Raw genomic sequence first — 15,255 nt, forward strand, 5'->3', positions numbered from 1 at the left:
GGTTGATACGCAACGCAATTGATCATACTGCTGTCCGTTTTCCTATACACAATACACAGTGCTCACACCATTGACGCGTGACCTTTACAAATAGTGTATGTTTAGAAGTATAGGCATTTGCCTAGTTAACATCACTGTGTGAAAAATAACCAGCCAATATTCAAAGTATTCTCCAAACTTCTAGCAAATATATTTCTCTAACATGACCTAAAATTACAGCTAGGTTAGATGTTCAGAAATAGTCGCACTTTCGTAAAATATGAGTGAGGGCAAGACATAGCTAGCTCATAGCTAGCCAACTCCCCGTGTTAATTGAATGGAGATTTGACCGAAAATATTGGTAACGGATCGCTCACTTCTGAAGGATGCCAAAAAAAAACCGGTACAAGCTACATTTAAAGTATTCTATGAAATTCTAGAAAATATAGTTTTGTAACATGTCCTAAATTTTTAGCTAATTTAGGTGTTTGGAAGTATTCGCACTTTTGTGTTTTAGGAAGGATATGTAAACGACAGATAACACCAAAAAATATGAAGAAATTATTTCCAAACCGTGTTAAGTCAGCAATCATTATGTTGCTCATTTTCAAGAATGCTGGTTAACAATAAGCAGACCATTGTCTCATTTCGTGAACAAAGGCCAACATACCATTGTTACCTTGCGTTTCCTTTATAATCGGTTACCCAACTGAAACTATCATACCAGCTCATTGCGATACCGCACAGGTAAAACAGACACATGTGCACAACCAGAGAAGATCTGATTTAATGAGTTGAGCTCTTTTCAATGAGTGTTATCTTGGTTTAATAGCTTTTAATGGGGTTTAAGTCCTGCAAAGGTCGTAGTGAAATCTACTGTAGACATGACTGCATCATGTGCAATGAGGACTAGGGCTGAAACCTGTATTCGTCAAGGAGGCAACCAGGTAGAGGGCAGAGCAGCACAGTAAACTCACTTCAAAAGAACCAAAGACAAACTAAACAGCCCTTTTCAAGGCTACCTTTTATTCCAAATAGAGAAATGACCTATGTTGTCAATAAAAAGAAAGCAAGAAACAATAAAGTAAGAAACATAATAAAACAAAAAGGCATAAAATAACCGAGAAAAACATAATTGCAAGTATAGCAAAAGAAGTCCCGTCCCACATCAATTTTGCCTAAATTAATCCATAACCCATCATAAGCCCACCGGTAAAGCCCATTCCCTAAGTGAAAGTTGTTATTTTTTAAAGTTATCATCGAGGAATGGTTTATATTCATGAATGGTATAATTATGCACTTTTCAATCTTTGAAGTAGCCAAACCTCCTCCGTGGACAGAGTGAAAAACGGATACATTTCTTTAAAATTGCATATCTTCAAAAGTTATGAGCCGATTGAAATAATTGTTTCGGTTTATTAAAGATAACGGCTTGGGGCTTGGGGCTTCTTTACATACCAACATATACTTGATCAACCTTAATGAAATAGGAGAAAAAAAGGGCGCAATGAGGGGCCTCTTTTTATTGGGACACCCTGTACGGTGTCCCTTTTCTTTTATACAACAATGACATCTGTGATCAACTGCTCATATCACTATATGGAATGGCATTACGCAATACTATAGTGCTGCTGTACATATTGTATGTTTCAAGTTTCAAATGGCTCGAAGACAGAATAATTTGAATTTATCAACATTTTATCTGTTTCAACACTTTTATACCCAAGTTTATCCATGACAACTCGACATTGTGACTGTATCTCAAGAACTGTGGTCAGTTTGAGCTCATTCCTCCATCTAGTGGCTATTTGACGGGAATTGCGGGTGTGAGAGTAAGCATCACCATGGTAACTTTGGGTGTTTTTTGTGATCCAATCTTTAACAGAACTTGGTAGCTGAATGTTAAGAAAATTGTATATTTTCTCAGCATACTGTAATGGTTCCATCGCCAGGTCCTCATACCTGATCAATAAATATTTATTTTGTAGCCACGTGGGCGTGTCTAGCCAAAACTGGGTATTGCTTTGAAGTCTATCACAAGAATGAGACATATTGAGACAGTTTTTCCAGTGAGGAAGACAGACCTTTTTTCTAGAATTAAATGTTCCTCGCGGATCCCGTACTAGATGAATGATTTTGACATCCATAGATGCATTTTTCATTATATTTTCCAGATAGTTTATATTTTCCAATCTAATGACTTTCAGTGCAATATGTGTTTTACTGTTGCACATGCTTTCTAGAATAGGAATAGAATTTGAAACATTGTCACGAGGCTGGTGATATCGCGTTTTTCGTTGAAGTAACATAACGGCGACGATTGTATCAGCCTGCTGTTTTTACATTGATGTTGTGCTGTCAATCCGTAAATATTCCACCAAACTCTCGATCTCCAAATGTCTTTAAAATTGCACTGAATAAAGTCTGATATTGGGCGCTTTATGTAGGTATGGATATTTTCATTTGTTCTGTTTCGCGACCACATCCGTGCCAAGTCGGAAAGTGGTTCAAATAGATAAAAGAAATCGTCATTGCGATTGAAAAGCTCTCCAGTAAAAGAGGATCCTGATCTCATTTGAGTCACTATAATTACTCGTAATGGTTTCTCATCTGGAGGTACAGGTGTATTAGTGTGATGTCTCGTCATTTGGGATGTTGTCGACGTCCATTCATGGTTTCCTGTCTGCTCTTGTGACACTGTATTGACCACCTTGTAATGTCTCCTAGCTATCCATGTTGTATCTATTAAAGGTAAAACAAGTATACATATCTTATAAAGAACACAAAATGAAATGTGGTTTATTTGAGTATTTTCGTCTCAGATGATCAAGACATATTTTACAAATGAATCATTAAAGATAAATAATTGAATTAGAATGTATTGTAGAAATATTTTATAATACTGAATAATACTTGAATATATCAGCCCTTGTTGAAATAGCAGTTGTCCTTGTCGATGTGCAATTTTTAGCCACTAGAATACTTTTAAGTCTTACATGACGTTTAATTTCGCTGTTATGATTTACCTGACAGTGAGATGAGAAACAAGGTTGCAGCAATCAGAAGCAACACCATGGCAGTTATAAGCCTGTGTCTTATCCTTATTAGATTCCATGAAAACATCATTGACTGCCGCCAACCACTGGTTATCTATAAGATATGGAAAATGCATGGAGAACAACTTAGGCATGACGTCTAATTTGATCCTATAGGGCTCTCATTGCCCCGATAGGTACCGATGGATCTTTCTATCGCACCCTGGACATTTGTACAGTACTCTAATCAAATAATCAGTACACTAAGCAAATATTAATTATTATGGTTGATACACTTTATTACATCACCATGATAGAAAGAGTCATCGGTACGATATAGATACAAAAATGTGACGTGTCATGTCACAAGCAGACACTTTTGGGCAGGATCGTGAATGGAGAAATAGCCAAAAACTGCCAGGGGGCGATTTGTTCACAATTTGGGTTTGTTGCGAATTTGTGATATTATTAATGGTAAAAATATTGTCTGATAGTTTCAGACCGGAATATAACTGGCATCTTGTATTGTTTGAGACATTTTTTCAAGGGAATTCCTACCCTCAACATTGTCAATAATGTTTTTGAAGGCCGATATCTCAATTTCCAACTTTATAATACCATAACTTATGAACTCAATATCTTCGCTTAGGAATGTCCGATTTCATTGGAGAAAACGGCGTTGTGGAGCAAAATATCTCTATATTTAAGATATGTAAAAACCTCAAAATTGATAACCTGCCCAAAAGTGTCTGCTTTTGACATGACACGTCACAAATGTGTACACTCAGAGCGCTATTCACTCGCTGGCTATTGTAATACTGTATAGAGATCACTCAGTCATATTCGACTGCTCAGTGCCACAAGTGCAATAGCTGCCCTAAACATTTGGCATTAGATACGGCACGATTTAGGGGCAAAAAAACGGACATGTTTTGAAAAGAAACTCAAATACCTCATAATCATTTGAGCCACTAAACAATATACCGTATATTTAGGATAATGCAGGATAAAGTAAAACACAATACACAAAATATAATAATATAAAGATCTAACTTTTGAAAGTTTACATTTTGAAAGCATCATAAAGCAAATTAAAACAAAAATTCTTTCCAAACCCCCCATAATTTCCCTTGTAATAAAAAACCAGATTTTGAAAATCACATAAAAATATGTTTTCCTATGATTATTTCCCTCAATAATGCAATTTCAAACAAAAGAAATAGATTTTGAAATCCTCGTAAAACAACAGGCAAACACAAAAACAATTTTTTTCTCGATGCTTATTTTCAATTCTCATAATTTCCCTCAGTAATACAATTTCAAACAAAAGAAATATATTTACAAACCCTAATAAAACAAAGTCAAACCTAAGCATAACTTTAAAAGAATAAAATCTATTTAACTCCTTGTTTTATGAGGTAAATTATGAGAATTGAAAACAAACATCTATAGACAAAAGTTATTCTTATGTTTGACTTTGTTTTATTAGGGTTTGTAAATCTATTTTTTTTATTTTTTATTGTATTATGAGGAAAAATATGAGAATTGAAAATAAGCAACTAGAAAAAAGTTATTCTTATTTTGACTTTGTTTTATTCGAGTTTGAAAATGATGAGAATTGAAAATAAGCATCTAGAAAAAACACACACATTATGTTTGACTTTGTTTTATTAGGATTTGTAAATATATTTCTTTTGTTTTACATTCATATTATTTGTATTATGAGGAAAAGTATAAGAATTTAGATTTACAAGCCCTAACAAAACAAAGACAAACATAAAAATAACCTTTTTTCTAGATAGATGCATATTTCCAATTCTCATAATTTTCCTCATAATACAATAAAAACAAAAGAGATATATTTACAAACCCTAAGTCAAACCTAAGCATAACTTAAAAAGAATAAAATAATAATAAGAATAATTTTTTTGGTTTTTCCTTGTATTATGAGGAAAATTATGAGAATTGAAAACATACATCTAGACAAAAGTTATTCTTATGTTTGACTTTGTTTTATTAGGGTTTGTAAATCTATTTCTTTTGTTTTTCATTTATTATGAGGAAAATTATGAGAATTGAAGATAAGCATCTAGAAAAAAGTTATTATTATGTTTGACTTTGTTTTACGAGGATTTCAAAATCTATTTCTTTTGTTTGAAATTGTATTATTGAGGGAAATTATGAGTATCCGAAATAGGGTTTGTAAATCTAAATTCTCATACTTTTCCTCATAATACATTGTAAACCAAAAGAAATATATTTACAAATCCTAATAAAACAAAGTCAAACATAATGGCTTTTTTTTAGATTTTCATAATTTTCCTCACAATATAATGAAAAACAAATGAAATAGATTTTCAAACCCTAATAAAACAAAGTCAAACATAATAATAACGTTTTTAGACGCTTATTTTCAATTCTCATAATTTTCCTCAAAATACAATGAAAACAAAAGAAATATATTTACAAATCCTAATAAAACAAATTCAAACATTTTCTAGATGCTTATTTTCAATTCTCATAATTTTCCTTATAATACAATAAAAAACAAAAGAATTTTTTATTCTTTTTAAGTAATGCCGAGGTTTGACTTGGTTTTATTGGGGTTTGCAAATATGTTTCTTTTGTTTTTCAAGGTGTTTTAACCCTATGTTTAACTTGGGTTTGAAAATAAGCATCTAGAAAACAGTCATTTTGATGTTATTGAGTTATTTTTCAAACGCCTCATTTTTAGACAAAGTGACATATTTTTGGTTGTACAGGGGTCAAAATGTCAACTTACTCCAATTTGGGCAAAAATGGTGGCAAATTGCTCATCTTGATATAAGAATCAAGAAACGGGACATAACTCACCTTCTAAGCTGTTTACTTAATGGAATTTAGAGTTCAACAGTGGACACCACTCAATCTTAGTAAGTGATAGGCAAAACTATTCCTTTTCTACTCAGCAACGTAAACAATTTGCTACCTAGTAAGTTGGCATGTGCCAAGATTTTTGGCAGGCCGAGAGGGGGGGGGGCGATTTTTGGCGAGCCGTTTGGAAATCCCCCGGCTCATAATTATTCATTACTCGTTGACTGCCGATAAACGTCCCAATAAATCGGACTTAGTCACCGGTCAGTTCTCATGATAGATTTCCATGGCTAACGATGGTTAACTATGAAAACATGTTAAAGGACATCAAGAAAATTTTCTAAGTTATTTATTTTGAGCTCTTTCGAGTATCGACGAGTAATTCTGTAGATTTAGGTTTTGTCTGTGACTGCTATGGGAGGCCGTCGTAGGTCGTACGGGGCTCAAACTCGGTGGGTGGGTGTAGCTCTGTCCTGGCAAGAAGAAGTTTATGTTCGTTAAGTCATCCGACCCCGGGCCCCCCCTCCCAGGGGTCATTTGAGGTCAAATGACTAAAAACTGTCATATGGGCATGAAACTAGGTCGTACGAGGCTCAAACTAGGTGGGTGGGTGTAGTTCTGTCCTGGCAAGAAGAAGTTTATGTTCGTTAAGTCATCCGACCCCGGGCCCCTCCCAGGGGTCATTTGAGGTCAAATGACTAAAAACTGTCATATGGGCATGAAACTAGGTCGTACGAGGCTCAAACTAGGTGGGTGGGTGTAGTTCTGTCCTGGCAAGAAGAAGTTTATGTTCGTTAAGTCATCCGACCCAGGGGCCCCTCCCAGGGGTCATTTGAGGTCAAATGACTAAAAACTGTCATATGGGCATGAAACTAGGTCGTACAGGGCTCAAACTCGGTGGGTGGGTATAGTTCTGTGCTGGCAAGAAGATGTTTATGTTCGTTAAGTCATCTGACCACGGGGTCCCCTCCAGGGGTCATCTAAGGTCAAATTAGTAAAAACTCATATATGGGCATGAAACTTGGTAGGTACAGTCAACATTTAGAGTTATAAGTTTAGGTCATTTTGGGGTCATCCAATGTCACCCTGGGGTCATCTGAGGTCAAATTACTAAAAACTGTCATATGGGCATGAAACTTGGTGGGTACAGTCAACATTTAGAGACAAATTTTGGAAGGTCATTTTGGGGGTCGCCAGGGGTCATCTGAGGTCAAATTAGTAAAAATTGTCATATGGGCATGTCACCATCAGCCTGGTAATCGCGCCCAGCCGAGAACCGCCAAATATGGGTAACCGCCTAGTCTATTTTAAAACTGATGCATCAATGACTATGTTCATCATGTCATATAGAGGCCTTGCATGCGACGTATCATCCCGTAAATATGGCGGACTACTCAAATGCATTCAACAACAGCATGATTGCAATCTACCGTGACAGTTCGTCTCACACACATAATCCTGCACTACGATCAAATAGGTTGATGACAACATTTGATTGAATGGACTGCACTCCGCCATAACTACGGTGAAGGACACCGGTTGAAAACCTTTGTTTGGAGCCAATCAATAATTTCATGCAGGGCCTCTATTGTATCATTCTCACATAGATATAGAAATACTAAATTCTTTCACTATCTATATTTTTACTTCTAGTAGAGCTCCAATCTAAGGGTTAAAGTTATGTTTTAGGTTAGATTAGGATTTTTTAAAAGTACCCAGTACAGTGAACATTATGGTACAAATGCGCGCGAAAATTTTACAATAGGCCTATTGAAACTAAACTGGTGAAATATGGGACAAAAGTGGAATAAATTCGCGCAAAGCGCTAAAAATGGCATTTTGTGGCTATAAAATGGCCAAATATGAGGTTAATTTCGACACAAACTAGCCCTAGAACTCTGGCCATAGTATCCGTTTAACACAAACCAATACACAGGCGTCAATATTGGGGGGGTGATTATATTGACCATCCCCTGGCAAAATATTGTGGCATTTATCCCCCCCGATCTACGCCTATGTAATTTAGAGCCCTCTGACTCCATCGGTCTCCCTCTCCTCTCCCCCCCCCCCATCCTTCCTTTTTTTCTTCCTCCCGGAAACTCTAAGTAATAGGCACAAAGGACCAATATGCGATACGTAATCTATTTCCTCTTCTTTCTATATCTAACCTCTTGGGCCTACATATTATTATTAGTACTGATACACACCACTCCACGCCATAAACAAATTCTGCCAGTCACATTTCCCCAATATGAAATTTATTTAAAAATAAAATTTCAATTTTAATTTTACTTCATTAAAGTTTAGCGGAGATGGGGTTCGAACTCACGGCGGCGGACTGCTTTGGACACATGAACCCAGCGCCTTAGACCACTCGGCCACTTGTCTTGATGGAATTCATTTGAAACTTATTTGTAGATATAATCGCAACTTCAACATAGGCCTACCACGTGACAAGCAAAGGCAGAAAACGTACCATATTTTGGAATTTTATTTGCCTAAAAACATTTATGTGTATTATTAGCGCTCAATTGTTAACTACGTGTTTTATACAAAAAAAAATCCAACAAAAACATGATAACTGGGCGTCTATATGGACAATACATTATATCGATTTTGACACGTGCTTGTGTCTCAGTACATTTCCATGGTCAGTAAAATACTATAGAGGAAAACCTACCATTTTCTTGTATACATGTTCGATGTTTTGATCAAGTATGTGAATATTTGACATTAGACCCAAAATGTTTTTTCAGGATATAAAAGATTAGATTACCATAAAAACGAAACAGTAATCTTTGGTTGGGTCTAATGTAATATTCACATAGGATTTTCAACGTTTTTTCTATCCTTATTCTTGCTCAATTAAAAAAATATTTTGCCGTATATAAAATTGAAATAAAATTCTCTGCCTCTTTAAACAACATCAAATGCGCCATAATTGGGTATCACGAATCGTTATATATGATGTGCAGTTAATATTCATATTTTCTTTTATACAGAGGATGCTTCAGTTTTGACAGGAAAAATATTTTCTTGAAAACCCTCTCACTCGGTTATTTTAAAAGGTAACCACGCTTCCCTAGAATGTGCAACAAATTAGCATTAAAATTTTTCTTATTCTAACAGCAAGCGTTTCTAGAATGTATTATGGCGAAATGTGGTGTAGTACTGATATATCATACGCTGGCGAAATTACGTAATTACTCGGATTAATTAACATACTGAGCAATAGGTGAAAACAATTTTGACAAAAGGAGTTGTCCTTGTCAATTTGTAGACATGTACTTTTGATTATTTACATAGCTTCTTCTCCAATCACTGTGTAAACATCCATCCAAAAATCTGATTGCTATTATTATATGGATGAATGGACATATCACAAAAGGATTGCTTATCTCAATACGCTGGCGAAGTTACGTAATTAATCGGATTAACTACCATAGCAATAGGTGAAAACAATTTTGATTATATCGCGCTTCACTACAAGCAGGTAAATACTCATCACATGTGTATGTCTGCAATCATAGATTTAATACAATGCCTCATTTCAAATATATAGTTTTAGTTTTGGTTTTGGTCACGTGGTTTCCTATTGTCCTGCCTAACCACTTGAATCACAAGATATCGAACTCTTTGTTTCTACCTTTTGTTTAAAACTAAACATTTGTGACAGGTAGTTTCGGTTTTGGTTTCAGTTTCTTATAAGTGGTGTGACGAATAAAATTACAGGATTTTCGAGTTACCTGATCTAAGTATACAAAAGAAATGTTTAAATTTCGCAGTGCAATATTCACGAGCAGAGAAGTCGAACAAAACAGTCTACATTTGAAAGCATTGATTTAGTTTGAAAGCATTGGCTTGAGACTACGAAATAGCCTAAGCTGATTTCACTGTGAAAATATATAGACCATCGAAATATTTGCATTCGACATTACAAAAGGGCCACTACTGTAATTGTATAGGTGCTATAAACAAAATCGATTCATGTCCTTAATCCCATGTACCAGAATCGATGGAAGGCCATTATATGACCTCTAATAACCTAATGACTTTTACTGAAGCAATTTTACTGCAAAAAGTAGAAGATAGAGGGGAGAAGATTGGTGTGTGTGTGTGTGGGGGGGGGGTTGGAGGGCAAGGGGATATGGGCCGGGAGAGAGAGAAACATATGAGAGAGAGCATTGGAAGTGAAAAAGAAGGGGAGGAGAGCTCGAGATGAAGATATCGAATGTAGGGGAGGAGGAGGGGAAAGGGGTAATTTAGGAAAGAGGTGGTTATATAGGGAGGGAGCCCCTCTTAAAGAGGTATGGGTTGTGCTTCCCGGGGATAATAAACTAATTCATAATCAAATCATCTCCATGCATCGTTTATGTTTCATACAAACAAACAAATTCCCCCACCCCACCCCACCCTTCAGTATACGCGCATGTATATATGATTTCTAGGCCTAGAACTCGTGAGTGTAATATGCCACCTACCTTCGACAGAGAGCATCAACTGTCGTCCGCGGGATAGATTTCCGATATCAATCATGATAATAATTATGTTAGCACAATAGGCTATTGTATACTTCTGGTTATATACCCTATACTGTGTCCTCCCAGCATAATAGTGTTATGATTGCAGATCAGATCAGCTCTACTTTTTAATCCCTTGATTTTTGGTTTCTGAACAAAAGAGAAACCAAAACTATATATTTGAAATGAGGATTGCCGCTCCTTTCAAAGATACTAATCTTACAGGTGCGAGTGATCAGCATGATACGGTTCAATACAGAGGAACCGTGTGGACGTAGTAGTGCAGCGCGATATAATCAAAAATTGTTTTCACCTATTGCTATGGTAGATAATCTGATTATTACGTAACTTCGCCAGCGTATAGGGCATCTGACCGGCGTTATTGGGCGTTTTATCGGAGGTCACTAGCTCGAGATACTCTAGCTAAAATACAGGTTTACATTTACTATCTTACATTATCTTGCTGTATTTCAGCTAGAGCTCCAAACGACAAGCTTCCGGGTTTTTTGGAGAACAATACTGTTACGTAAGATGAAGAAGAAACCCACCTCGGAGCCCGCCCTACTCATTATTTCATTGTACTTATTGCAATTTGCCTCCACATTACGTAATCAACACAAAGCTTTTGTGAGGATTAGTGAGTGGATAAGAAATTGACAGTGGAGGATACGAAGGACACGCCGATTGTTAGTTGTCAATCATGAATTGCCGCAACGTATTAATATTTTATTTCATGGCATTCCGCAAACACCAAGACAAATTATGCCGTATTTTTCCAAAGATCATCTCATATGAAGTAAGCTGAATGCGATCTGTACTTTTGTAACATTCCGATCGCTTTTGATCACCTATTATCGGCGAATTTTCTTGATTGAAAACACGTGAGTTCATGTTGTGTAAACATAATTAGCATAGACACAAATGAAATTACGATGCAATACAATGCAATTTGAATGCGCAGCAGATCTATAGAAATAACTTGCCCGGTTTTATGTAGAATTAGACCCTGTCTGGAGGTCACCGAGTAGTGCCGAAGATCAAAATCGATTTTAAGTATTGTGTATGTATCATAGGACGCTCGTATTAATTGTCTCTATGCGCTTGAGAATTCAACAATATAAATAATGGTAGCTCTATTATAATACACATTAATGTTTTAAGCAGATAAAATTCCAAAATATAATATGTTTTCTGCCTTTGCTTGTCACGTGGTAGGCCTATGTTGAAGTTGCGATTATATTTTTAAATAAGTTTCAGATAATAACAATAAGACAGGTGGCCGAGTGGTCTAAGGCGCTAGGCTCATAGAGTACTAAGCGTTGCGCCGTGAGTTCGAACCCCGCCTCTGCCAAACTTTAAAAGAAGTAAATTAAAATTTGACTTTTTTTAATTTCATATTTGGGAAATGTGACTGGGAGAATTTATGTATGGTGTGGAGTGGTGTGATAGGGCATGTACTTTAACTGGCCGGCGCGGTCCGGTGACTAAGTCTTTATTGGGCGTTTTATCGGCAGTCAACGAGTAATGGCACAGCCCCTAACATTATTGCCATGAGCTCTTTATTTTTTTTCTCACGGTGAAATATTCAATTGTATAGTTTTTATTGCTACAGTCTGTATAATCTATCCGGCAGGCGTAATTTTTTTCTGGAACCATAACGGGACGCAAAATTTTTATTAAACCCTAACCCTAACCAGTTCAGTTCATTTATTATCATGTAATTCAAGGCCACAGGCCCAATACATAATACAAACAAAACATCAATAACATAATTGAATTAGATCGAATCTCTAATTTTCATTGCATATTTAGATAAACATTGTAAGTCATGAGCATTTTCGGTGCTCATTAGTGAAATAAATTTGGCTTCATTTGGTGCATTTATAGACCATGATGGTAACATTTGTGATGCGATCAAGCAAAATCAGTCGGAACTCGGAAATATTAAATTTTCAGTTTCTTATAGGATAGTAAAAAGAATTTACAAAGCTGGATTTTGCAGAAAACCCCATTGAAATTGAACAACCAGTTCCAAAGATATGAGCAATTGATGAGTTTCCAAAACAAAAAGGAAACAAAGGGAATAGATCCTTTCTTTGGCTATATCTCAGAATCAATATTGCCGAGTTCCGACTGATTTTGCTTGATCGCGTCACATTTCAGATCTTATATCTACAAAAACATGATAAAATGATACTCATTTTTCAATGCTTGCGGTGTTACAAAGTGAGCAAATACGATCGTAATAATAAATATTTTCCCTTCTACCCATTTCTACCTTCAACATGTGATTTGAACATCTAAGAGACTTACGATATAAACCGTGTGATAATCACACATTTCAAGCAAATATTTTTCTGGTGTCAACAATGTTTTAAAATTTCTATATGTTCTTAACTTCATCAGCAAACCATTCTTGGGACGCAATATCACACAATCGTCTTGAAATTGTACACATAAAAATTTCCACACAGCCCACAACTTGTGTTATCCATATATAGCCAAATACAAGACGAAAAATCATGTTTTTAACAAGGGTAGCCCAAGTGGTGACATTTTATTCTTGATCTAAATCATACAACATTTTGTAACATTTTTTCGGAAAACGGCATTTGTAACAATTTTGTCCAATATTTGACACACCTTAAAACAGTATTTACGTGGATAGGGTACCGACCACATTCACCCACAGCAGCAACATTTGCAGTATGAATAGAAACGCCAAGAATTTTTTTTTACACGCTTTCACTTGCATATTTTCAATCGACTTGTATGATTGAATACCCCATATTTCAGATGCATATAATAATATAGGTAAAACACATGAGTCAAAAATCTTAAAGAATGGTACATAAGAGAGAAAACCATCTTTATATGACACACCGATTAGAGCAGACAATGCCTTTTCGGGCCTTGTTCAGCTAAACATGTTGTTGCTTTTCCCCATTTATTTCCAGTGGATACATTAACACCAAGATAATTGTACGACTTTACACATTCAACCCTTTCCTATGTGTTCCTATGGGTTATAAAATTTTTGCGTCCCGTTATGGTTGCAGAAAAAATTAAGCATCCGGCAGATCGAATTCGTTCATAATAAGTTCTAACAGCAAGCAAAATCAACTGCAAAATTATAAAAATAAAACAAACATACATACCAGTGCTGGCCGTTTATAACATCCGAGTGGCTCGTCGTCGTTTCCTTGGTGTTGGCCTACGACCAGACAAGGTTTTCAAGAAGCTTCAGCAACATTAAATATTTACAACTGATTGAATATTCTTTCTGAACAGGTAAATTGACCGAATTCGTCCGAATATATGGTCATTGGTCAGATAGTTAGTATTGAATATCTTTGGTTGTGCTAAAAGTCCTGGGCTCAAAAAGATCTGTTTTGTTAAACAATCTACATGTCACAACCAAACATGTGAGGAGAGTAGCAGCGTTTTTTAAGCGTAATTAAAATACTCAACGTCAATTCCCAGCCCGATCACCACATGAAGCAAGTGCCTAATGGTACAAAAAATGCTGCTTCGATTCACGGTTCTCTCCTGGGCGTATATGATATTAAATCAAGCGTCTAAATATAAATACTACTGACTGCATGACAATTATTTTGTAAATTAGTTTGTCAGGACGACAATGCAATGCACCATATATTGCAATTTCATGTAAATTGAAAGATTTTTGTTGTGTTTTTATGATGGAAGAAAAATGATTATGATTATCAAATGACAGCTGCTAAAATATCCATTCTTTATTTTCATTTATCGTGTCGGCATACATTTATCATTCAGGCCTACCTGTATTTTTCATTGTTATTTTGGTAGGGTCAGATATTTTCTGTAATTGCGCTTTCAAGCATCTTCTAGACGGATATTCGTGCGTACGTTCACAAATAATAATTCATTGATTTCATTCATTCGTTTGCACATAGGGCCTACTAGTAACAAGAATAGATACAATAATCATTTCATAAATTATGCACTTTTCACGATGGTCGCTGTCCCGGGGGGGGCACTCAAATTTTTTTTTTTGGTAGGGTGTGCCACCACCAGTTTTGAACTTGAGGTCTAAGGAACTGATTGGCTAGCCAAAAAGGAGGGTCTAGGGAACTGATCGGCCGGTCAAAAAGGGGGGTCTTGGGAACTGATTGACCTACCAAAAGGGGGGGGTCTTGGGAACTGATCGACCGCCAAAATCCGAAAAATCTCGGAAACTAAACCCGCAGGCCAAACCAGGGTTCAATTTTGTTGCGTTTTTGCCACTGATTTTTGAAGGAATCGATTTCACTTTGAATTGTGCATTTAAAATAGGTCTGGTTTGGCCTATTACGATGGAAACCTCAACAAAGCAAAACAGCATTCAAATCAAAAATTACTAGACCCTGTAGACCTACAATCTATGCTATTAGCCTACTGACAATTATAGCAGCAGCCAACCATAAAAACAAACCCACAAGAATTTTTTTTTCAGTGCCGAAAAGAAAAACATTTGGACAACATTGAACTGCCATGCGTAACATGAGATGATTGAGTGAAGTGTGCAGAATTTGACACCCATTCCATCCCCGATTTCACTAGACCAGTAGATCGTAAATTACCTTTTAATTCATTGTTTATGGAGAGCTGCAAGGATGTGTACATAATTATTTAAGGTACTTTTCCTCATATTTGGCAATTTTATTCCCAAAAGAGATCTCAAAATCATTTATTTCTAGCTAAATGTTCACCAGCTGGAGGCATCGCGGCCGGCGCAGTTGTCCAATGTTTACAAACAGTCAACCAGTGTTGCCACTATAAAAGGAGCCCAAAATCCCACCCAAAGTTCACTTTACAATGTGTTTCAATGGGGAAGAAATTAATGGAAA

The 15,255-nt window shown here is 36.1% G+C and overlaps 1 long non-coding RNA gene across 1 annotated transcript; it reads right to left on the reverse strand.

The window, feature by feature from the left end:
- Positions 1–1,615: 1,615 nt before the first annotated feature.
- LOC140149938 (uncharacterized) lies at positions 1,616–13,971 on the reverse strand. The gene is made up of 3 exons (XR_011858779.1): positions 13,546–13,971; positions 3,006–3,129; positions 1,616–2,721 (listed from the first exon to the last, which is right to left on the reverse strand). It is a non-coding gene; the product is annotated as an uncharacterized lncRNA (long non-coding RNA).
- Positions 13,972–15,255: the final 1,284 nt, after the last annotated feature.

The sequence above is a fragment of the Amphiura filiformis genome, chromosome 4, assembly GCF_039555335.1.
Source record: "Amphiura filiformis chromosome 4, Afil_fr2py, whole genome shotgun sequence".
NCBI classification, from domain to species: domain Eukaryota; kingdom Metazoa; phylum Echinodermata; class Ophiuroidea; order Amphilepidida; family Amphiuridae; genus Amphiura; species Amphiura filiformis.